Genomic DNA, 25,154 nt, shown 5'->3' with positions numbered 1-25,154 from the left:
GTCTAAAGAGAATTTTGTTCAGTGGTGGATTAAATCGACACATTTAACTTTTTTCTCCGAGTGCAATCAAGACAAATCTCTCCTTGACATGTCAAACACTATATCTGTTTAACCTACGGACAAGGCTAATGTGTTAGGTAGATGCTCCGGGCAAAAAATGTATGAAAGGGAAACAAAGCCTTCTTCACTTCACTCAGTGCAAGAACACTCGACAACTCTTGGCAGGAGGATCTTGAAAGTCAAAAAGGAAAAAAGTTGATATGCCTACACCTGTGCTAAAATGCCCCCAGGAAATCTCCGCAATCTGGTGCAAAGAAATGTCAGGATGGCAAAAGAAAACAGCTAAATGTAAGATCATAACATTTGCAACCTTTCTGGTTCTCAGTCATTAATACCCCTAAAAGTGGACAATATTAAAAAAATAAAAATAAAGAGACACAAATTGAGATAAACAGATTTTTATTTAGTTGTACAATTTTATATATTTTGAAATAATTAAATTTAGCTGCACAGGATTTACTGCCAGTTAATATGTTTTTACTAACTTATAGAAAGTTTGGTCTAAAGGTGTCAAAAATTCATTTATTCACAGTGGAAGAAACTTCTTTATCCAAACATATAGTGTCTGCATTTCACAATATATAATGCTGCTTTTTTTCTTCCTGTTAGTTTTATATCAAAATGAATAAATAACCAATGCTGAGATGGAATGTCATGACAAGCTGTTTACCAATTTGAATTATAGTGGTACAAAGCCTTTATCTATTTCAAGTTGGTGAAAATAAAATATTGCAAATAACTTTGGTTTGTGTTCATGTACTTACTAAAACCTTGAAGTAGATTAAAGATGGGTTCTTTAAAAGTGGGTTTTATAAAAAGATTGTGCACAGTAAAAAGAAAAGGCTACACAACATTTTTTTGTACTTATTATGTTAAATTTAACTCCAATCAACTTCTGATCTTTTTTAAAAGCGTTCCCAGTGGTCTTTTATGTATACGTATGCTGTTATTAGGCAAAAAAAACAATTGATGTCGTTTTCGGCAATAGTTAATTAGAAATTTGCCTCTGAGTGGGGGGCGGGACTATTGATGTGGAGTAAGCCTGCCCCCTTCCCATCATCCATCTGTCTAAGGGCTTTCCTACTAGCATACAGCCCCTCACAACCCTTATTTAACATTGACACTGCAACAAAAATGGTTAACAATATTGGAGCCTTCTAGCCGTACAGTTCTGAGCCAGACACCAGTTAAGACATGGAAAATAAAAATGAACATGGATTGGAGCGGGAAGTTTTTAGCTTGCCATAGTAACTTGTGCTTTACACTACAAGCTTTTTTCAAACTGCATTTTTGCATCTGCTCCTTATTTACAAGTTTGAATAAAGAAGTACTCAGAAATGCAAATTTAATCTTAATTTTCTTGTATGTCCTCCATCATGGAAAGAATGCCACAAAAACATGTTAAAATCACCTTCAAACACAAATTTTATTGCAGTCTGTCTATAATTTTTTTATTGTTTGTTGTCAGGGTGTTTGCCCAACTTGTAAATAAACTCATATGTGTATAGTTATATTTGATTGATCAAGCGATAGTTCATTAAAATTTCTCTTATTACTGTTTTTTGGAATATACAGAGAAAAAAAAATTATCCTCCAGAAATTGTTCAGTCAATAACAGCTTTTTTTTTACCTGTTTCCAGTAAAAAAAAAATAAAATAAATAAAAAGCTCTGACTGTGTAAATAGATGTTAAAGTAAAACCATTTTGCATCGACTATTATAATCAAATGTCAAAATGAGCACACACATAAATGTAAATCCTGGTGTCAAAAACACCTTTTAATGTGAAGTGGTGAAGTTTTAAACCAGTTTTTATAATTTTTATTTACTTGTTTAAAATTGTATACTTTTATTTTGATTCGGTTTTGTTTCTTTCTTGTGGAGTGGGCCCATGGGTGGGCCCAACAAGATTCAAAGTTTACTTTGTCACCATTTCAAGCCTAATTATTGTTTTTTTTTATTTCAAGCCTATTGGAATCCAATAGGTGACATCAAACATTATGTAAACATGTCTATGTTCTAAACCCAAATTGGCTGTTTACAAATGCACAAAGAGGGTTCCTGACTCCTACATAATAATACATTATTATTTGTTAATTTTTGACCAAAGTCCAGCCAGCAAAGTATTTATTTATATGAATGGTATAGGTTATGAGGACTGTATACATGGATGAGATCAAACAATGTCAATACATCATATGTTATCGTGTGTATGGGACATCTTGGTTTTGCTGCCATCTTAGATCTTAAGCAATCACTGCATTCTGCTTGCAGCTGTAAGCGCTGCTACTGTATCTCTAGCAAAACCACGGAGAAAGAAAAGCAGTGAAAGTTTTGAAGGTGGAGCAACTCAGCGGTTGCCTATTGCAGCCGTATAGATTTATTACTTGTGCCATCAGTCAGGATATTTCACAGCTGTGTTTGTGTTGGACCCCGCAGTGAGTATTAGGTTAGTCCCAGGCCTGCAATGTGTGATAATCCATTCATAGAAACCCTGCCTCGCCATATTTGTGCCCCACACCCCACTTTCTAATACTTCCTCTGACACCGTTTCCAAACAAAACGCTTAACAGGCGTTTTCCTCCAGACTTTCATTCACAACCCTACCTCTGTTTCTTTATTTTTTTTCTCTTTTCTTTTAATTGTTATTATTTTTTTAAAGGGTTGAGCTAAAATGCCAATGTAGACCACAGATTGATCCTTCCCCAATGAATTTATCTTCTCAACCTCTGTGGAAATACTTATAGCACATTTTTTGATGGAAAGCTGGTCTGGACAGTCTGCAGAGGCAGAAATAGAAAATAGATCTTTGTCCCCTTAGTTTCTTCTATGTAATCATTCAGAAACTATATATAGAAAATCCTAACCATACTGTACCAACCACAAAAAATGCTGGTTGGTGGAGGTATTCCTCATGGAGGCTTTAAATTTGTTTTAATTTCAGGGCTGTTCTAGAATAAAAATGGGTAGAGGGGATGTGTATTTAAAGTCAGGAAAAAGGGAGCCATTAAATCAAAATAAGGGCTGGGCAGTGGTGTGGTGATTAGCACCATAGTCTCACAGCAATAAAGGTTTTGTTTGAGTTCTGGCTGGGGCTTTTCCACATGGAATTTGCTGCTCCATGTGCACAGGCAGAGGTTTCCTTCAGGTTGACTGCTAACTGCAACAAAGATATGGATGTTAGCTTGATAGAAGGCCTCAGGACTGCCCTTAAAAGTAAGTGTTGGCCTGTGCAGTTGGCTCCATTTTACCTGATCTTGAATTGAATATGTTGCAAGACCTCCACTGCCTTCAATGCGATAAAGCAATTTTTTTTGCAATAAACTTTCCCTATTTTTTTTCACATCTGTTATTTTAACAATGTGAAGCTGCTGGGTGAAGATTTAGCATCGCTATATCTGAGGCCATGGTTATCCAAGGGATAATACCCCTTTATAGAACAATTTTTAAAATTCTTTTTTTTAGACTCCGTCCTTTACACTTTTCACTCTCTTAGAAGAACTTTTACCACAAACAATGGTTACAAACAACACAGTAAAAACAAAAATCTCATGATGAATTTTTACTTGATCTTCTTTAAATTTGAACTATTACTGAAATCCATTTAACGTGTTAATGTCCCTCTCCAATCATCTTTTGCTCTGCATAATTATGATCATAAAAAATAAAACTATCTGTCTTTTTCTAGAACATAATTTCTGCAGAGCCGAAAATAATTCATTTGAAATTCACCTCTGAGTTGTGGGGGGAACTGTTGGCGTGGAGTAAAATCGCCCCATCATCCAACTGTTTGAATTCTCTCCTGCTAGCTCACAGCCCCTCACAACACCAACCTAACATTAGATGTGCGAAAAAAGTGGTGAGCAATATTGGCTGTTAGTGGATGCATCACAATGGAGCGGAGCAGGGAGCTTGTGGCTCATAGTAATTTATAAGTCACAGTTACAAGCTTTTAAAAACAGCTTTTTTTTTGTCTGCTCGTGATTAACAAAAACTTGAATAAAAAAATTCACAGAAATGCAATTTTGAGCTATGTCCTCCATAACCAGAAAAATGCCACAAAAAAACATGTTAAAAACACCAAAAACACAATTTATATCAGAGTAAGTCATTACAAGGATCCCTAATCATATGTGTGTGTCGACATACTCGAGTAAAAACCTGTAACGCCGCTTCAAAGTGCTGTCTCTCTTCAATAGTGATCAAATTTTGTGCGCAAACTGTGACAGAGACAAGATCTTGGTTTATCAGCTACATATATTTAAGGATTACGGATAAAAAAACAACAACAACAAAAAAAGAGAAGAGATGAGTTTCATGTGTCATTAAAGTTTTAAGACCATTTTCGTTAATCCTTGTCAATGTATAATATCACTTTGGAAGCACCATTCTGTGCAAACTCAAACTATTTCCCCTCCAATATTATGCAGAGTGCCATAAAATGTAACAGCTGATACCCCCCTTCTCCTCCACAGAAGAAGTTTTGATCAAATCATAAAAAAAATATACATCTGGTTCAACCTCAGCTCTGGAAGCACTGAGATACTTTGCTTAAGGCTTAAATGAATTGGGTTAAAGAGACATATGTGGCAGCATGCTGCCCATCCCATTACGGTTCACATGTTTTATCCACGCCTGGCTGCTTGTTTACTATGTAACTTATGTGTCAGTTCACATGCTCGAGCACATCAACTGCATATTTATTCACTTTTACATGCTAATGAGGTCAAGTCAGAAAACGGCCACCAGAAAGTAAAGAGAGTTTAAGTCTCTATCTTCAGGAGACCCTCCTAAAGTACATGTAGGTGCTGATCATGTCCACATGTCCAAAGTATATTTTGAAGGATCTTTTGGTTCAAAGTCCAGCTAGGGCAAGATCAGAGCTTGGTACCATAGGTGTTGTAGGTCATGTGTAAAGGAGTATGCATGCACGCACACATGCTTCCATGCTCCCACATATGGAATGTCTTTTCACAGGAAAGCATTACGCTGGTTCACATGCTCTGGCATGCCCTTACGCACACATCTGAATACAGTTCGTACCAAATGAGGTGGAGCTGATGGTCATGCGAAGGTCATATGCAGTGTTGGTTTCTGTGCAGTCTCCTTGCACATTTCCACATTTCTCCTTAACATATTTTTGAAACTATGATGATCTGTTTTTCATCTTGACCTATGAAGCGCATCAATCTTTTTAAGAGCAAACCCTGCTATTTTTTAAGCAAACTTGGGCCTCCTCTGGTGCAAGCTGTCAGGAAAACTTCAATTGTTTTAGACAACCAAGACATGTGAATGACTTATTTTACTTCATGTTTTAGTTGCAATAAATTAACTACATGTTTAAGTAGTTAATTTCTAGACTTGACTCACATGTCTGTGGCAGTTCAAAATTGCATTCAACTGTAAATAAAAAAATAACATAATTCAGATTATTTCAAAACTGATCCATTAACAATAAACAATACTTTTAAAATCAAACATTTTAAAAAAAATAACAGTGAACTAAAACTAGTCCACATAAATGGAATAAAAAAAACCTCCATAGGTGTTGAAGGTTTTTTAAACTGTTGGACAGCTGGGCATTAAATGAGCATTGTCATTATCTCATATGCCTGCATCCCATTGTGTCTCCCTTGACCCTGTTGGACGAAAATGCTCCTTATCTGAGCAGACTGCCATGATTAACCAAGGACTTAAATAAAGACAGAAAATTACTATTCGTCACTATTTGCTATGTGCCAGCTCAGACAAAAATTTGCATTAGACCTACTGTATATTCATCGGACTTCCAAAAATGAATTAAATTATTACTTTTAAAATCCTAAAGAGGGTCTTCATCACAATCATGGTCCCAGGATCAAATCACAAACAATATCACGACGCAAACAGAAAAGGAGATCTGTTCTCCTGCAGCCTGTCAGCTCCACTCATGTCTTTATCTTTCTTCTGTGTCTTTCAGTGTAGAAGACAAATGGAAGGAGCCCTTGCCTGTGGCACAGGGAAGAAGGAAATGTCCATTCTAATATCCTGTGTGGAGCACACTCTCTCCGTCAGCATCACATCTATCAGTCCATCTTGCTGGATCTGCTGGGGAGGGAATGCAGCCGTGCCGATATCTGATGTTCTCCTTGTTCCTTTTGGTTTTATATTCACCATCAAAGACATGCTACAAATTACTAAGAAGAGGCCTTGCACATCCCAAGGGGTTTACTAGTGTGTGTAAAAATTAAATTGCATAAAGCACAGTGGTCTTTTTTTATGTGTTTAATTTCCCGTAAATGCCACAATGTAACTTAATTCTTGAAATAATATTTTGGTTAGGTGCGTGTTTGTTGTTTTAAAAAGCTAAATTTAACAATGCTAACCAATTAGCAAGGTTAAAAATATTGTTGGCACAGCTGACTTTTATTTTTATTTAAAAAAAATAAAAAATTAATTAAAAAAAATAAAAATAAAGCTTGCACATTGTTTTTCATCGCAAAATTGATGTATGTTATCTGATATGTCTACATTTTATTGGAAAATAAATATACTGCTCTGCCTTTTTTGAGCCGAGCAGTCTTCCAGTGACAGCAAAATTACAGCATTTAGAAAAAATACTTACTCATAAAGAAGTACTTACAGTATCTTTTTTCTGCCACCTGAGAAGATAAAACCTGTATTTTTAAATTCTTTTGGGAAATGGAGAACTGCTGGATCAGGGGTTCTTAAAACAAACTGGATAAAGTGCACAGAGGAAAAAAAAACATGACAGCTCTATGTGCATTAGCGTCATTCATATCACCTCTTCATTTTGCCTAGAAGGACCTTCTCTTAAAGTACAGGCTGTGAGATCAAAATATTTTTTATTTGTCATTTTTCTCCCTAAAACTTCCTCTCTGCTTCACCTTTCATTTTGCATTGTACAGAGAGACATAAATATGCCAAGAGGTGTTTAACAACCATGTAGCACATTTACTCTTAGCACTCTTTCAAAACTCCCATCATGCAAAAGCCAGCTTGAGGGAAGATGGAGTTCTCTTTTCCAAATGTATTGTTCCACTAAAATACACCAGAAAGGAACTAGTTGGAAGCACACAGACATGGTGTGAAATCATTGCTTTCACACATTACTTGAACGAGCTGAAAACAGGTGGTAGGGTGTCCAAAATAAATAAGCAGAGATTTTAAACACCAGAAATGTGATGTTAAGCAAAAAAGGATTTATGAAATAATAAATACAAATGTTAGAAAATGCACTACTGACTGATTTAAGTGTGAAGAATAAATAATATCAATATTATTATTGTCATTGTTGCTCTTTCTATCTCTATTTACTTAATAGAAATGTAGCATGTTAAGCACAAATATGCACTTAAATAATAATTTACTAAAAAGAAGCAATTGTTCATCTTAGAATATACAGTTAAATGTCCCTAAACTTTAATAAATTGATGCATTATAATCATGTTTTTGGATTAAATTATCACAAGCATATATACCTTTGATTTGAATTTATCTGCTCAATGGATGAAGGTTCGTGTTCAAGTTCTATGTGAGGGTTCATTCATTTCAATATCCCGCATTTGAGTTTTCTCTGAAATGCAAAGAAATATGTCCCCTTTTGTGTGTTCACCAGTTTCTGTGCACAACCCTCGATGGCCCTCGATGTTTGCCACGGAGTCTTCCATTGTTTTGTTTTGGGGATTGAGAATTTGAAGGTGGCGGGTGTGTGACAAGGGGTCTTCAAGGGCTCCAAGTACAAAGAGCGAAACAAAAAGAGAGCCCCAATCACCAGCATGGGGTGCAAAGTGCAGCTGCCCTGCTAATGAGATTTTAAAATGGACCATAATGCACCCTTAAATGGCCTGTACATGGAGAATTATATGCTTCGTGTGTCGATTTACTCCATGGGGGAGGGGAATCTGCACATGTAGTCTATGCATGCATCTGTGTGTTTATGTTATTTGACACAATAGCTTAGAGCTAGGTCGACTGTCAGGTCGAGCTCCGTAATCTGGTTGACTGCAGAGATTGCACATAAAAAATTGAACTAGCTGTCATTTAAACAAATAAAATAATTGAAAGAAGTGAGTATACACTTCAGTAAATTGTCCTCCCACATGATTTTAAGTGTCTTTTTTTTAAAATCAATTCACATGCAGGTTTTTTGAATGCATTGAAAATATTCCTTTAAGAAATTATATTTTTTTAAATGGTGGCTAAAATATAATCAAGGCACAAAATCTTCACAAAATGCACGATGCATGATACAATTCCCAATGATTTTGATTTGGTGCACTCTTGAAAGCGTTCAAAGCGTGCACGACATTAGCAGCCAAGAAATTGGAGTAAATATACAGACAGTATAGGATGCAAAAGAGACCGGAACAGGAAGAACATAAATGATGAAATGAACTCTGTTTTGAAAGAAAGAACACAAATGAGCAAAGGGGCAGGATCTCCCTAAAAAGACAAACAATTTAAATTTTCTGCATTTTTGAAATCTATATTTAAAAAAAAAAAGGAAGCTGTTTTTACCTCGGAATTTAATAAAAAAAAGGTTCTGCTTGCACCATGTTTTCAATGTTTGTGGAGACAGGAAGCCCTGCAAGACCCGCTTGCTCACATTAAACTGTGAAGTTTTTTATTTGTTTATTTAGTTTTACTGGACGTATGCATGCATGCTGGGGTTTGTGTGCACGTTAGTGTGTATCCTAATGCATCAGTCTCTGAATCGGACAATAAATCTCTGTATTTGTCTCCATAAAAATGGCACATGTGTCAAAGAGCATGCAAGTGTTTCTACGAGGAGGACAGTAACTGAGAGTTTGCCTGTGTGAAGCCATCCTTTGTATGAGCAATGTACGCTCTTTGTGCAGCAAAAGTGAAAAAGATTAGCATGATAAAGGCTGGCTATGGCTCGCTTGCTGATCATGTGACCCATTACTGAAAAAGCGCATAGATAGAAAATGACAGCAAGCTCATTCACACAACGCAGAAACCAATGGGTGTGCCAATAAGGCCTGAGAGAGGTACCATTCATGGCATTCAGAGCACAAGATGCATCAGTTAGCCATAAAACAAAAGAACACTTGCTACTTGTCTGTTTTTCTCCCTATTTATCTTTTTTAAGGTCTGTAGTAAACACACAAACTATTATGTTGTGTTTTTTCTTTGATCTTTCATGTGTTGCTATAATCTAGGGTGTGTGTGCTTTCCGTGTGTACAGTATTCGTGTATGTGTACGGTTGTGCATGTCTGCATGTGTCAGGGGCGGAGGGGGGAGACATCTGTGGGCCTCTCTAATTAAAGAGTGTGCCTGGGCCAAGCTCTTGTTTTTAAGATCCCATTTCAAAGCTGGAGACATAGAAGGCTTATTTTGGGGCTGGGAATGTGTTGGTTTACCCACAGCCCTAACGCGCCCAACAAAACCCGGCTTCGAGGACCCACCAGGACAGATCCCTAATTTACAACGGTTCAATTCCGAGCCCTCATCTGCAGATACATCTCTTTTTTATTTACTCATCTGACAAGCCCAATACCAAAGAAAAAAAAGTCAAACCAAGACCAAGCACTTCCCCCTTGTGGAAGAACAAAGAATTTCTACTCATTAATACTACCATGCATTCAGATATGTAGTGTTCAAAATGAGGTCACCAGAGATGAGCGGTGGAAAATGATCTGACGCAGCCTTTGTATTGTTGTTTTTTCCTTTGTGACGAATCCAAACAAAAAAAGTAAAACTATGGGTGTGTTGAGTGTCTGTGGTTAAATTCTTTTTTTCTTCTTCTCTTTTTTCAGCAGTTTAACTGCTGCATACTCGCTCTGCATTTTTCAGCTGGAAAACAAGCATAAAACCACGATAATTCTCATTATGAAAACATGACAAAAGAACTGCCACGTTGGAGATCTAGGTCTTCAAAATAATACAAATTTTAAGTTAAATCTCTTGAAAAAATACACTAAAAGAAAAAGAACAAAGATGACAAATACTTTATAGATTTTCTGATTTTTTTCATTGTTCCTTAAATAGGGGCACCCCTAATTTCCAGTTTTTGTCAGGAAGTGCTCATCAGCAGCAGGATTTTTCCCATAATTCCCATTCCTGGAGAATAAATTGCCATGAGTTATGGTATGTTTAACGTTAGGAATACACTTTGCTATGGTGTGTAAGGTGCCGCTAAAACCCTACTAAAAAGAGTCATTCTAGACAAAAAAAAATAATATTGACATGATCCTTTTTTCCGCTTTTATTTATTATTATTTTTATTGTACAAAGAAAGGTACCTTTTTTAAATTGACAAGATAAAAGCTTTGCAAGAAATCTATTCAAGACTGTTTTGTTTTGTGTGTGCGTGTTTTTTTTTTTTGGCCAATCAATAAATGATAAAAAGAAAGATGCTGCCCTCTAGTGAGAGTTAGTTTCATTGCAGTCTACATCTCAGCAGTCCTCTTGAAACATACCATTTTTTGGGGGAAAAAAGTTGCAATCAGTTAGTGTTACATTTTTAGTAACAAAATAACAAATACATTTTACTTTTGGGGATTATTTATGAATGCAGAAATAAAGCCATAATCACAAAAAATAATTTTAGTTATCTTGTTAGAGATCTGATATACTTTTTTTTCATTCTCAGGCTCCTCGTTGACTAAATAATAAAAAAAAAAATTAAAAAAAAACTTCTGAAAATCAAGAAGATATAGTTTCGGGATTTGTTTAAAGCTAAAATAAATATTTTCTGTCTTTTTTTATTAGTGTTTTAGATAAATGGATAAAAGAAAATCATATTTTATAAGATTAGTGTAGTTTGTGAGAATTGTACTTGATATATCTTGTGATGGACTTCCTTATACCCATGATCAATTATAGTACTACTTGGGGTCACAAGAGGGTTTTGAGTCGTTCCACCTCAAACCAGGCTGTCAGGTTCCCAGTAAGGTTGTGTGATCATTATATATGCATCTTGATACATGAATCAATACATAAAATATACAACTAACTTTGTTACAATATGATACAATCCCATTGTTTTACATAAATGGATTCAGTCTAAATATTTATTATTCATCTGGCATTGAAATTTAAATGAAAATGTATTGGCATTGGGGGGAGAAAGACAGATGGGAGTCAGGACACTCCACACCACTTCACCTTTTCTCTCCTTCAGTGTGACAGGACTAGAATTATAGTAATAGTCCTCTTCAGCCACAAACTGATTTGACCCTCCACCATCTCTTTTATTACACCTGCTCTTCCACTCACTCACCCTGCCATCTTGCCCTCTGATACGTCCTTATGGACTCAGAAGACCAGACTCTTTAGAGGAAAGAGCGATGACTTCAGACCAGTAAGTGAGAAGGAGCACAGTGGGGGAGAGTGAGTTTTCAAACAGAGACATTGCCACAGACATACTGATGCTGATACTGAATGCAATGAATGCTCTATCACTACAGGTTACAATGGAGCATGATTGATTCTTTTTGTGCTGCTGTCAGTATTTATACCAAAAACCAGCAATAACAAATCTCTATGCCATTTTTGCTTTTCCTTTTAATTGTTAAATAACAATTGAATTTATGATTATTCTAACAAATGGAGTCATATTTAGCTAGAAGCTCAGCACATGTTTGGTAAACGAATTCACCTGTTACATTGAACCACCTGATGAATTTTTTTTTTTTTTTTTTTAACTTGTCCTGTCCAACAGCTGGGCAAACAGATGGGAGCTGAAGACCTCTTGTGTTTACTTTAACAAGAGGGGTTATGAATCTTCTGACAAACCAGAGGTATGTCTGAATAAACCCCTTTTGTAATCGAGGCCAAACTTTATTCATTTTAATCGTAATGGAAAATCTTTTGTGTTGGACCGGACGGAAAAGGAAAGAAGGGAAGAAGAGAGAGGGATGCTAGAGAGGGGGGGATAGGAGGGTGATTATAAAGGGGGGGGGGGGGGGGGGTTAGTAAAACCATGAAGCAGCATAAAGCCACAAGTTACTGGATGTTTATCATTACGGTAAGGTTCAGATGTAATACAAATCTCAAAGGGGCGGGGCCTGTCCACACACTCAAATGTTATAAACACACCTGTTAACTGCAAAAATGTCCGTCTGTCAACATGTACACAATACAAATATTGTTCACACGCATAACTATGACTTCAAACCAACCAGTGTGAAATATTTAATTCAATCAAGCTAAATATTAGTGCAAAGGTGAGCTAACAACCTGTGCTCAGGTGAGTGTTTATGTTCTTCTAAAATGGATGATGGAATGTGAAAAGAAGGAGGGAGAGTGCCCAGCCATCCCCACACCAAGACCCCGGCCGCAGCAGCCGTGGCAGTCAGAACCCCCCAACGCCACACGGCAGCAGGCAGGGGTGGCCACGCCCGCCAACCAGGCCAGGGCCACCAGGACCGTCACAGGGCCCCCAGAGCCAGAGAGCAGGGAGGCATGGGGGGACAGAGAGCACAGCCCCAGCTTAACCAGATGAGCAGCCCCCCCGCCGCGCCGGGAGAGCCCAACGCAGGGCCCCACCCGAGTAGGGTGCCCACAGCCCCAGACGAGCGCCTAATCACCACCCAGGAGTTCTGGGCATCCCCCCGCCCCAACCCCAGGTACGAGCCAGGACCCCCCAAGGGAGACCCACTCCGTGCTCCAGGCAGCCAGCGAACCGGCCCACGGTTGGTCCAGGAAGGAGCAAGGCAGGGGCCAGCCATCCCCGCCCAGGAGGAGGGCACCCAGGAGAAAAGGGGACCCACCAGGGGAGATGAAACATGGCCCGACGAGGCTCGGCCACAGTTGGAAATTTGGCGAGGCCCAGCGCTCAGGGGCAAGGACCAGAACCCACACCACAGGGACACGGACACCCCCGGCTCAGGTGTGATGTGATCCCCCGGCTTCTGGCCTTGCCAAAAAGCTCAGGGATCCCTCTCCTTGCGTGAAGAGAGGGCTGCCGGGGCCAGGAGGCCAGCACCCAGGGGACACGGCCGCCATTGCCAAGGGCCCAGTACCCCCGCCTAGGGATGGGGTAGGGGACAGATGGTCCAAGGTCCCACCTTCCTTGCGAAATGCGTGTGTGTGTTTGAGAGGGTGTTTGTGTGCATGTGTGTATGTTTATGTTGGAATGTATAGTTTGAGGATTGAAGGGTGTGTGTACTAAAGGGGTGCAGTTAAAATTGGCGGGTAGGGCACTGAGGGGACATCTCCTGATTTCTTACAGTGATGTCCCATCACCCTCCCCACCAAGGGTCCCTAAGTGTCTGAGGTGCAGTTAAAATTGGCGGGTAGGGCGCTAGGAGGACATCTGCTGCTTGCTGGCAATGATGTCCAAGCTACATGTCTAAGGTGCAAATTAAACCGAGAGAGGGGGGTGCCATTCCATACAGCAACCATGGCAGGGGAACAACTGCCAAGTAGCCCCCCCCCCAAGGTGCATCGCAGGCCCAACCCCCTCACCCTAATATGAGATTAAATGAGAATGGGTGTAAATTGGGGACAGCTTGTAGACTGTCCCTCCAGGTCACCCCTGCCCAGGGGTCCCATCCCCCGAGGCGCCGACACCCCAGGCCCCACACCACCCACCCCACACAGAGAGAGAGGAGCCAGAAAGCCCCCCCCCCCCCCCCCCGGAGCAAGTCCAGGCCCAATTCAATGGAATCGACCTAAATAAAACATTGTTTCAAAATAAGTTACATCAACAATCAAGGTTGGAAAGTAGCATTTGGATTGAGACACAGTAGTTTTTTTTTTTTACTAATATAAAAACGACCAAGTGCATCACGACGGACAACACACAGGATGGCAGCAAAAAATAAAATAATCAAGGCATCCTTCCAGTCCAGTGTGTGGAAACACTTTGAATTTAGCAAAGACATGTCACCAAACAGTGTGGTAGATTGTATAATGTTCTATTAATGTTATGTTTGGATTATTTTCACATGGAAAAACAAAAGTGGATTTAAGGAAACTAAACTGTGAATGGATTGGACATTAATTCTTGTTTACCTGGTTCTTTGTACACATATCTAATTTGCACTTGATTATCTTGCAAGAAATACAAGGAATGTGAAAACTTAACCTGCACTGTTTAGTACCCAAATATTTATCTCTGAGTCACACTGGTTGCAGTTTAAGCTGTAGGTTGGATTTTGTGCCAGTGAATTAGATCAAATCGGATCATTCAAAATGGACCATTATTGACTATGAATCGAACTGTGCAACCAGCAATTGGGATGTGAATTAAATATTGATAAAACAAATCGGAACGCTCCTTTCAGTTAATAAAGCAGGAGCTTATCGCTAGATTGTGAAGATTTAGTGGTTTGCCGCATCTTCGCGTGAGTTTGTCTCACACAATGTTTCACATCAGTGGGAGACCAAGCTAGATTTTTTTTTTTCTTTACTGACAGGCACAGCCAGCCTTTCCCACATACACTAATTTTAATGACAGGAGCTTTTTGTGATGACCTTTCAGTTGTCCTTGGTTTTCTTGTGCTGAGTCAGTCTGCTAATGTCACTTTTTCTATTTCAATTCAATTTTATTAATATAGCCTAATATTACAACAATAGTCATCTTAACGGGCTTCATACCATGAAATCGTAAAGAACATTTATGCATTCATTCAGTTAACATTAACATAACCTCATTATTATAGTAGAAACTCACAAACTCCTTGGATAATGTTTTGTGTTTATCTTTTTTTTCCGTTTTTCGGTGTATTCTTTGAAATTGAAGTGAACGTCACTGCTGTTAATGTTCTGCAGTATGATGCAGAATGTTGGCAGTGACCTTTTCAAGATGATTTATTTTATATAAAAGATCTTCTCTGTTCAAATTGCTTTTATATTAGTTTTAGACTTTCAAAGTTTGACCCATCTATGTCTGACAATTCTTCCCTTTGAAATATATGTTTTGCTTTTAAGATTGGGCATTTTTGCAAAAAGAATAAAACTTGAAATTCAAATATACTTTTTATACTTACCATGATCTATTATTTACACATAGAAAAACATTTTTTTAAAGCTGTTTTCAAAATTGAAAAAAAAAACAGCAAAGAAAAGCAATGTAAGACAAAATTAACACCAATTAAAATACCAGTGAGTTAAATCAAGCAGATTAAACAACTCTTATATGCTTGTTGGACGTTACGTTTGAAAAAATATATTTTCTTAGAAATGTATGTAAAAAGCCACAGTCTGCATGTACCAATAGATGGCAGTGTTGTCTAAATTTTAAAGAAGCAAGCAAACCATCTTCAATTTGTGCCTTGTAATGTTTATAGTATCAAAAAGTCAAACCGTTTTTGTTTTTATTTTTATAATCCTAAAATGTGTTCTAATGTCTTACTAAGTCTAACTTAGTAAATTAAAATGCATGTTTAACTTTTTAAATTTTGACTTTTTTTGTCCATATGTTATTTTCAACAGTTTGCCAATTCCTAGAGAATATACAGATACAAATACCAACCTTTTAGTATTTTTTTTATGTGGATCCGTGTCAAACGTAACACCAATTAACATGGTAACAGATGGTGTTAAAATGTTTCTTAGGGGAAAAACATGAGTATATTTTTGATTTAGCTATTTTTTAAATGATTGCATTTTATTTAAATTTGTCTGTAAGAGGTATTTTATGGAAATATTAAAACATTAAGCAAGTTAAGAAAAACTTTAAAATATATATTTCTTGTTGTTTTTCCTGCAGCGGGAAGTTGAGATTACAAATAATCACAATGGCTGTCTTGAAAGAATAACACTTAATTTTCCAGTTTTTTTTGGGAGAAAAAAAATGCAAACAGGAAGAATTATTAAGTATTCTTTTAAATTTTTCTTAAAAACAAAAAACCCGTTTGAATGACCTTTGTTACAAAATAAAATTTAAAAGCAGTTTGTTGGTGGTGAATCCATTGATCTATCTTCTTGTTCCTGTGTAGGGACATGAGGTTGCTGGAGCTTATCCCTGGTACATTAGGTGAAGCCAGGGCACCATGGGGACAAGTCGCCCATCGGTCCCACACAGACACACACAAACAAAATCAAACCATAAGGCGACTGTGCAAACCAAGACTCCACCGTGAAGCCCAAATTGGTGAATCAATCTCTTTATGGTTGTAAATTTTCTTTCTCCATACTGTTCTGTGAAATATAAAAATCAGAGCAGCATTTATTAAACAAAAGCAAAAAAAAATCTTCTTTTTTTTTCATCAGTGCAAAAGCTTGGCAGTGTTGGTCATTTTTGCATGTGGAGAGCAGGTGTTTTACCACCGCAGAGAAACAGGGCCTGGAACCAGAGGTGCCTGTCAAGACGAGCAGCGGCCACATATACGTTCAGCCAGTTTTCCCTGATTCTGTGAGTCTGTGTGCACGTCATGCTTAGTTTTCTCTTTTACTTTTTATTTATTTATTTTCTGTTTTGCTACCTAACAACAGAACATTTTATAGAGCAATAGTCTTTTTTTTAACAGGACAAATATTCACCAGCCTTTCTTAAAGAACAGCTGATACTGTGCTTTGCATGTAAAACAATAGTAAACACAATAACAAAGACAGTCACTTTTTGGATAAACACATCTTTTTAATTGCTCTTCATTATTGTTTTTGGACATTTTACAGATGTTGTGCTGCCAGTTTCCATGTTTTTCTGCTCTCGGTTGCACCAATGAATTCCTTTCTCTCCTGAATCAATAATATCAGAGAAGAAATTCTCAAGGCCAAAATGAATGATTTGTGGATGAATGTGAACATTCAGAGGTAGGCTCATCTTTTCGTGTCCCAAAATGTTCAATCACACATCCATTCACGCCTATTGTCAATTTAGAGTTGCCAATTTACCTATGAAGCATGTTTTTGGATAGTGGGAGGAAGCCGGAGATCCCGGAGAAAACCCACGCATGCACGGGGAGAACATGCAAACTCCACACAGAAAGGTCCCCATTGATGTTGTGTTTTTCATGTCCCCCAGCCGGGACTTGAACCGGGGGCCTTCTTGCTGTGAGGCAAGAGCGCTAACTAGTTTCTGTTCTTCATTGCTGCGTTTCTCTGTATTCTCTTTTTTGGAAATCTAAAGAGTAAATACATGTTATAGCTTGTCAGCTAACCAGAATTAATAACCAGCTAGTGTTTGATATATCTTGAGAATTTTTTTTTTTTACAACTTATCAAATGTGTTTTACCTAAAGTTTATTACAACCCTCAACAAAAAAAAAGCATGGACGTCTTTTAAAATGTACAACTGTGTAACCGAGGTAAAAATGACAGTTTTCTAACATGTGTGGTTTAGACTTTTAATGCCTTTTAAATTAATTCTACTGACAAATTTCTGTATATAAATATGTATGTATTTCTATGAATAGGGCTTTTATGTTTACACAAGTTGTATATTTCTTGGGTTTTTTTTCTGCCAAAGGCCCTCAAATGTTGGTCTCTCATTCTTTGCTTTTTTGGAACGACCTAAAAATAAGTCATTCTTACAATAAGATAGTATTAACACACGTGACACACTTAAAATTGTGGCAGTTATTTTAAGGAAACCACAGTAATGTTGGTAAAATACTTTTCAGATACACTACAGATCTTGAGAAAAAAAATATCTCAGCAAGATCAAATAACTGTCCCCAACTTAAAATGAACATATTTGATGGTTTTCTTTAACATGTCTGTACTTTAAAAAAAAGAAAAAAGAAAAAAAACCTTGTCCTTGAATTCTGTCAGGAAAAAAAGAAATGATAAGAGATCTAAGCAGTAACTTAAAAATAGTAAAACATAGTAAAAAAAGAATATCAGTTACATCAATCAGTTATGAACTTTGTTTTCAAGAGCTTTAAACCTGCATGGTATTTTTTATTTTATTTGTTAAGAATGTTTTTTAAAGATTTGACATTACGTGACAAGGTTTTTATCTATGATCGCCAATGCAACTGCTGATTAATTATAAGTTTTAAACAGACATAGATCAATTCTAGGGAACTGCAAGCCTTTTTCAAACAATCGAGTATTAACATGACTGCACTTAACCACCAGCTGTAAGATCCTCCCACCTTCGTTGGATCATTCTTGAGAAGGAATTATGTTCCGAGACCTACTATTATCATTTATGCGTGAAACTGGGCCTCCATGATTTCAATAACAACCAATGACTTGTGGGTTTTTCAAACAGGTTTCCATTTAGTCAACCTGCTTCAGTACTTGAGACATGACAAACCTTGGGTCAAGCAGCAATGAAGCACAGAGGCTTAAGGGCAAGGAACAAGAAAACATGGAGTTCAGTTTGTATTGTGAGCTGTAATTACAAGATCCTTCAAGGGCACATGATGTGCAACAAAAAGCCCCATTACAACTAATTCACAAACAACGACTTTTCTATTTGCTGATGGTAAAAATAGGGTAGAGGGTTGTGAAGGTTACAGGTTCGTCCGATCTCTATCAGTCTTCAACTGTTTAGCGCTAACTGAGCCATTACTGGCGGATACTCTTCCTTTTTTGTTGTCATGTGGTTGCTTGTTGGACAGTTGGATAAGAATGCAGCCCATGCAAGCATCTACAAACAAATGTCTATCTTCTCTGATGTGCCCTTCAACACCCCCTACTTCCCATCCTGCAGACTCTTTTAATGAGATATAGGATATGCATGGTACACATCCAACTTAAAAGAATCAGTCACTGGTGGCAACAGTGCTGATCCATCAAGGATAGCACCTCTTACCCTGAAAATTCTGCCAACTCAGGAGGGCAATTAACACATCGGCAGCCTGGGTCAGAAAGGAGCTGAAGATTTCTCCCTAGTGGCAAATGTGGTTAGCCACAGAGCCGCACACTCTTTGCTGATGCCCTTGCCTGTGTACTGTTGTGTGATTTAATTAATGTGTATGTGTGCAAGAGAGGAAAAAGACCAGAGAGAGTTTTGTGACGAGAGGTAAAAAGAAACAGCGGCGTGCGTCTCCAATCGACAATGTTTGTTTAGTGTGCTGGCAGGTAGTGAAAGATGTAGAAGTAAGGTGCTCCACAGCGTAATTATGCACAACCTCAGGAGAGTTCACACATGGGTATAAGGGGTAATTTTTGTTTGTTTTAGCTATTTCATATTTATTCCTTTTTTTTCGGCACATCTTTACATGAATGAAATATCAAATATACCTCAGAGGCTGCTATTAGGTTTAAAAGAACATTCATCTACATATTAGGATTGATGCTAGAGGGAAATGTGATCACGTCTCTGGACTCCGGACACACATTTCTGATATTAATATGCGCTCAACAGGCTCAGAGAGGAGGTTTAATGAATATTCATCAAGCTAAATGCGGATGTCTGCAACTGATATCACCGGCGATTAGAATGAAACATTCTTAATGTTCTTAATTGGTCAAAGTCCCATGACTACGTTTGGTTTTCATCATATAAACATTTGACGTGACCAGTTCAAGTCCTACGGTATAACCACAGAATACCAAATATCTTGACCTTTGATCAAGGTAATTAATTTGCTCTATCAATTATCAAATGAAGCAGAACTTGAGATATTCACATTCACATGCAGGAACCAGACACCATCTTGACTGATCTGATTCCTTCCTTTTTGAAGACCAAAATACAAAATGAAGAAGTTAAAGACCCACTCCAATGAAATAAGCTTTTTTGGTGATTTTACAAGTTCTTGTGTCAAATTTCTCTTGATGGAGGACATATATAAGGAAAATTAAGTTTAAACCTGCGTTTCTGACTATTTCTTTGTTCAAATTATGGTGAATCAGGAGCAGAAAAAACATGCCTTTGGAAAAAGCTTGTAGCTGTTACCTACTATCTAGAATCAGAAGGCCACAAATTCCCTGCTATACTCCATTCTGATGCATCCACTTGTAGACAAACAGATCCATATACGTCTTTGTTTTCCTCATCCGAGCTGATATCTCACTCTGCATAGCTCTGATATTACTCACCATTATTGTTACACCGTTAATGTTAGGTTGGGGTTGTGAGGGGGGTGAGGGTGTAAACACGAGGATGATGGGCAATGAGTGCAGGCTTACTCTCTACCAACAGTCCCACCCACAATCCAGAGATGAGTTTCTAGTGAATTACTGCCACCCTGCTGAAACTATGTCCTAACAGGGGTGGGCAATTCCAGGCCTCGAGGGCCGGTGTGTCTGCATGATTACCAGATAGTCTTGCCCTACTCATGGCTGATTACCTGGTTCAGGTGTGTCCAGCCAATCAGAACATGCCAGAGCAGGGTTTGTTGGAAAACATGCAGGAATGCGTCCCTCAGTGCCCACCTCTCTCCTAGAAAGTGACACAGGTTTTTTGATTTGGGCTAAAAACTGCAAAATCATAATTAAAAGACCACTGGGAATTCCTTACAATTCCTTACAAGATCAGAATATGGTTTGAATGAAAACCTTACAGCCTTACTGTTACGTTTCAGTGCCCAATTATTTCAGATTCCTCCAAAGAGTTAAATCAACCAGTTTCTTGTTAAATTAACCAGTTTCTTGTTAAATTAACCAGTTTCTTCTAGTGTAGCGAGTTTACTGCTACAGCTTCCCTCCATCTGGACCTATTTGGAGACCAGATCAACAAAGTTTCACTGGAAGATCTGCAAACCTGAGCCAGCACAAAAAAATAAATGAAGAAGGTACTATAATAATGTAGTATCCACCAAAGCTCTCTAACAGACATCAATCAGGCTGACATGGTAATGTACAGTGCAAAGATTGGATTACCAAGAGATGGACTCCAAACAACCAATAACTGTTATGTTGGAGATCTCGTAGGGGGAGGGCACAATCTAAAAATAAATGAAAAGTGACAGTAAAGAACACTTGCTGCTGTGTTTATCATAAAACGAAGAATCAGGGACTTTGTAATACATGGAACTGTGGAGGTTTGACTGTTCTCAGAAGACTCTTAGAATTTGATTTAGCCCGTTTCTGAGTTTGGGCTACAAATCTTTGCAAAAGCATTAAATCATTGATAGCAAAGCTTCCAGTTTTTTTAAAGAGTATTGTATAGGTATCAATCTGTATAGGTATCAATCTGTCAGATAATAACACAAAAAATGTCAATTTTGTGATTATTTGCTTTCATACTACTTTAGAGACAAGTTACATTTACTGGAGAAAATAAAATGATGCCCTAGTGCTGTTTACAATTGTACAAACTCCCAAAATCAGTTTTTTAAAGAAATAAATGTTTAAACAGATTTTTTTAAATATAAAAATAAGACTTGTTTTTTTTAAATGCCAGTAGACAGGTTTTTAATAGAAAACAGACTGTTTAAATAAACTTTCTAAAACTTAAAATGTTCACGTAGCTAAAATAAAACAAAATATTTAAACTTACTAAATTTATCTTATTCATACAGTTTATAACCGAACAATTTATTTTCTACTTGTAATTATTTCTCTTAAGACAGTCAGTTCAACCCCTTTCTGTCCTACTCTCATTAAGAAACTAAGGTTTGAATACGTCATATTTTCTGCCCTATAAGTTGAATATAAGTTGCAATGCATTATTATGAAGGCATAATAAAGAGAAAATATTCATATATAAGTCACACTGGAATTTAAGTTGCACCCTCTGGCCAAATTATGCAAAAAATGGCAAATTAAACTCCAGAATATATGGCATATAAATATGTGATAGAAGAAATGGGTTCAAAAAAATATTTACACATACAGAGTTGTGTTAACAAGTTTGTTGGCCTGCCTTAGCAGTTTGTAGGATCATACTCTGTCACAAACTTGTATACAAGGGCCTCATCAGACTGCTCCCCCCATATTTGAGTTTGGCTCTTCAGCTGAGATCTGATGGAGCTTCTGTTCCCAGGACATCTACTCACTGACAGTCCCTGAGTGTCCGGACAGAAAAAGGAAAGATGGCTTTTCCGTACTTACCAGTCCTTCCTGACTGGAAATCCATCCAAAAGACAATTCGAATCCCAAATTTCATGACTAGGCCTCAGTTTGACGCCATTATGAAATGAATCATTAAACTATAGCTATTTTTAACATTTAATGTGCTCTTCTTTTTTTTTTGTAGGAAATGTCTAAGGTGTGTGAACATTTTTTGCGTCTTTAAAAAGAGATCAGTGGATCTCAATGGGACTTTCCTGATGTAAATAAAATGTTTCATGTTTTCCTTTCCACAGAATTCAAGCTGCCCGGGAAACATCAGAGCCCCAGCACAGTCACAGCCGCCATCTGTGCATTTGTGAATTCACTGTGGATACAGTGTGTCAGCTAAATGTGTCCATAATTTGGAGGAGGAAGTGTTCTGTCAGCTCAGAGCAGGTATCTGTCAGCAGGCTGTATCCTTTAGAGTTGTAGGAGGAGGAAGCAGCCTTGACCAGGCCCCACTTTGCCCTGCACCACTGTGCAGCTGCCCTGAAGCAGTGGGCTGTAAATCCACACCACACATACATACACACACCTAAATGCAACAGGATTACATAAATGTGTAAACCTACATAAAAAGAAAAGGTTATACTGATATATATTCAAGTTAAAATAATAAAAAAGTGTACTTAAATGGCACATTAGTTTTTGCATACTGCTTAGGTAATTAATAGATTTTAAATCATTTTACTGAATTTTGATTCAATGGCCAAAGTGATGAAAAGGCTCATATGACCGTACATATGTGGCCAGCAGCTACACGTCTTTCTAGCATCCCCCCTTCTAATTTTCCCAGCTGCTCGCAGTTACAGGTGCCACCAAACTTTTCATCAGAGGAAGTAGCGACAACCATCTGGATCTCCTGCATGACTCCCACTTCACTTGGTCTGACTCATGAACAGACATATCACAGCAAATTTCCACAAAAAAGAAAACCAATTAGCAATCAAACTAAATGTGAAAAAGCATTGTAGTCATGACACTTTATGTTGGGTGATCATTTTTTATGAGATTGGATAGATTTGGTCTCTAATTGTAAGAAAGATTTTACGTGAACATAGAATGTGAAGCATCAAATAATTACTTGTTGTTTTAAGATGTATTTTTGTTCAACAGGCAACAGTTGAAATGTTTTTATTCTAAAAGACATTAGATTACAAGTTGTATTAAATTATATTTATATAATTTAAACAAATGTGTTTAAAACATCCCTGCAATTTAAACAAAAAAGAAAAAAAAAAGTTCAGATAATCATGCAAAGGAAAAGAAATCATGGAGCTATTGGGTTTAACATGCAGCCCATGGAATGCTATGAAAGGACACAGAAAAATTCAACCACAAAAACTGTAAAAACTTTGGAACTAATGCAAAAGGCTTCTTTTAAAGTCCTTGGACTCTACAGAAACACAAAGGACTTGAACACAGATGCAACATGCAACACCCCACACTGTAATGCATTTCTACACATCCGAGGCTTATGCTGTTTTGGTGGTCTTGAAATTTACTTTTGCAGTTTTTGCACAAGGTTGAGGTGAGTCTTCAATATGGTTCTTCTTTTTATTAATATTATGTTTTTAAGTCAGAACAGAAAAAAGCCATAATGTGTAAGAATTTCGCAATTTTTGAGACAATCTTCTTGCTGAGCCTTTAAAACAGCACCAACAAAATGACAAACTGGTATTTTGTCTAAAGCCTAAATTCTTTTGGAATCTATTTTACTTTGTAAAGAAATCTGGGTATGCAAATGTCAACTTCAAGCAGGATTGACCCTTGCCCATACCATTGATGTATTGATTTGAATTGATCATAATCTCTGTCTTTATCATTTTTACAAAAACTGATAAGCAAATATCTGTAGTATTCTAAATTCCTGAAATCCTGTTTTCATGGGTTTAATGAGCAGTTTGGGAACAGCTGAGCTTATCAGGAAGCAGTTTCCAAGGGTGTGGAGAGTAGTAGCTAAAATCAGAAATCAAGAAAAATAAACTTCCTGGTTGAATGAAAGTCAAATTGAAAATAAAAATTCAAGAGTTTTGCATGGAACCCTAATTTGTTTAAACATACACAAATAATTAATTAACATCAATTGAACAACCCCAACCTAACATTACTAGTGCAACAAAAATGGTGAGCAAAGAGCAAAATGAAGACTTACTTTGGTCTGGCCGTCTACATGGGGATGCATCAGAACGGAGCGGAGCAAGGAGCTTGTGGCCTGCCAAGTGTAGCTTCTGCGTAACAGCTAAGCTTTTTTTAAATGGCATTTGTTTCATCTGCTTCTGATTAATAATGATTTGAATAAAGAAATACTCAGAAATGCAGTTTAATTCTTAAATTGCTTTATATATGTTTTACATAATGGAAAAAAGAACAATTTTTATAAGAGTGGGTCTTTTTAACTGTAGGCTCTGAATCTATCTTCCACGAAAATTAAATCTATTGAATGGAATTATGGAAATGAATGGAATTTTTCATGACATTCCTATCCTTTTTAAAGAGTTTGTATGTACAGAACATAAAAGCTCTGTCTTCTTCAACACATCAGTAAACTCTTGGGTTTACAGTAAGTCTTTTTTATGTGTTTATTGACTGACTTGAATGCTCTTAAGCCACAGGACAACCGAGCAAAGTTGACAAACACAGTGCCACTCAAAGTCACCTTTAACCTCTCCCAAACAGATATATTAGTGCAAATAGCCTCTTATATGTCTGAAAACCAATTACACCCCCATTCTTGTAATAATGAACTTGTGAACCCACCTTTATTGGAAATAACTAAGAGACTAAGATCAATACAAATGGACTGGAAAGACAAGTGAGGTGGAGTCATTCTCCAGCGCTAAAACTTTCTCCAAAGTTGAATTTATGTTTTTGTCACTGCTATGCCTGAATCGTTCTGGATTGGGAGTGATGTGATTACTTGGAAACCAAATATTCATCTGGCTACGATTCATATTTACAACGTATCATTGAAGAAATGCTAATAGCCAAATAAATAACTTACATAGCAGGGTCTATCCGGACATTGTGCTTGAGCAGCTATTAGTTCCTCTCAACTGAACTCAGGGGAACATGTAGGAAGTGCCCAGGGAGAGCATTGAGGCTTTTTGGCAGCAAGTGACACTTGTAAACATATATTCACAAAGAGTCCCAGTTAAACAGAACCCTTCCAGAGTTTTGCTGAATTGGAAGTGACCACTGACCTTCTCTGAAGTACTTCCACT

The sequence above is a fragment of the Oryzias latipes genome, chromosome 4 (genome assembly GCF_053564925.1).
Source record: "Oryzias latipes strain Hd-rR chromosome 4, Olatipes_Hd-rR_3.1".
Lineage (NCBI taxonomy): Eukaryota > Metazoa > Chordata > Actinopteri > Beloniformes > Adrianichthyidae > Oryzias > Oryzias latipes.
This window is presented reverse-complemented; position numbering follows the sequence as displayed.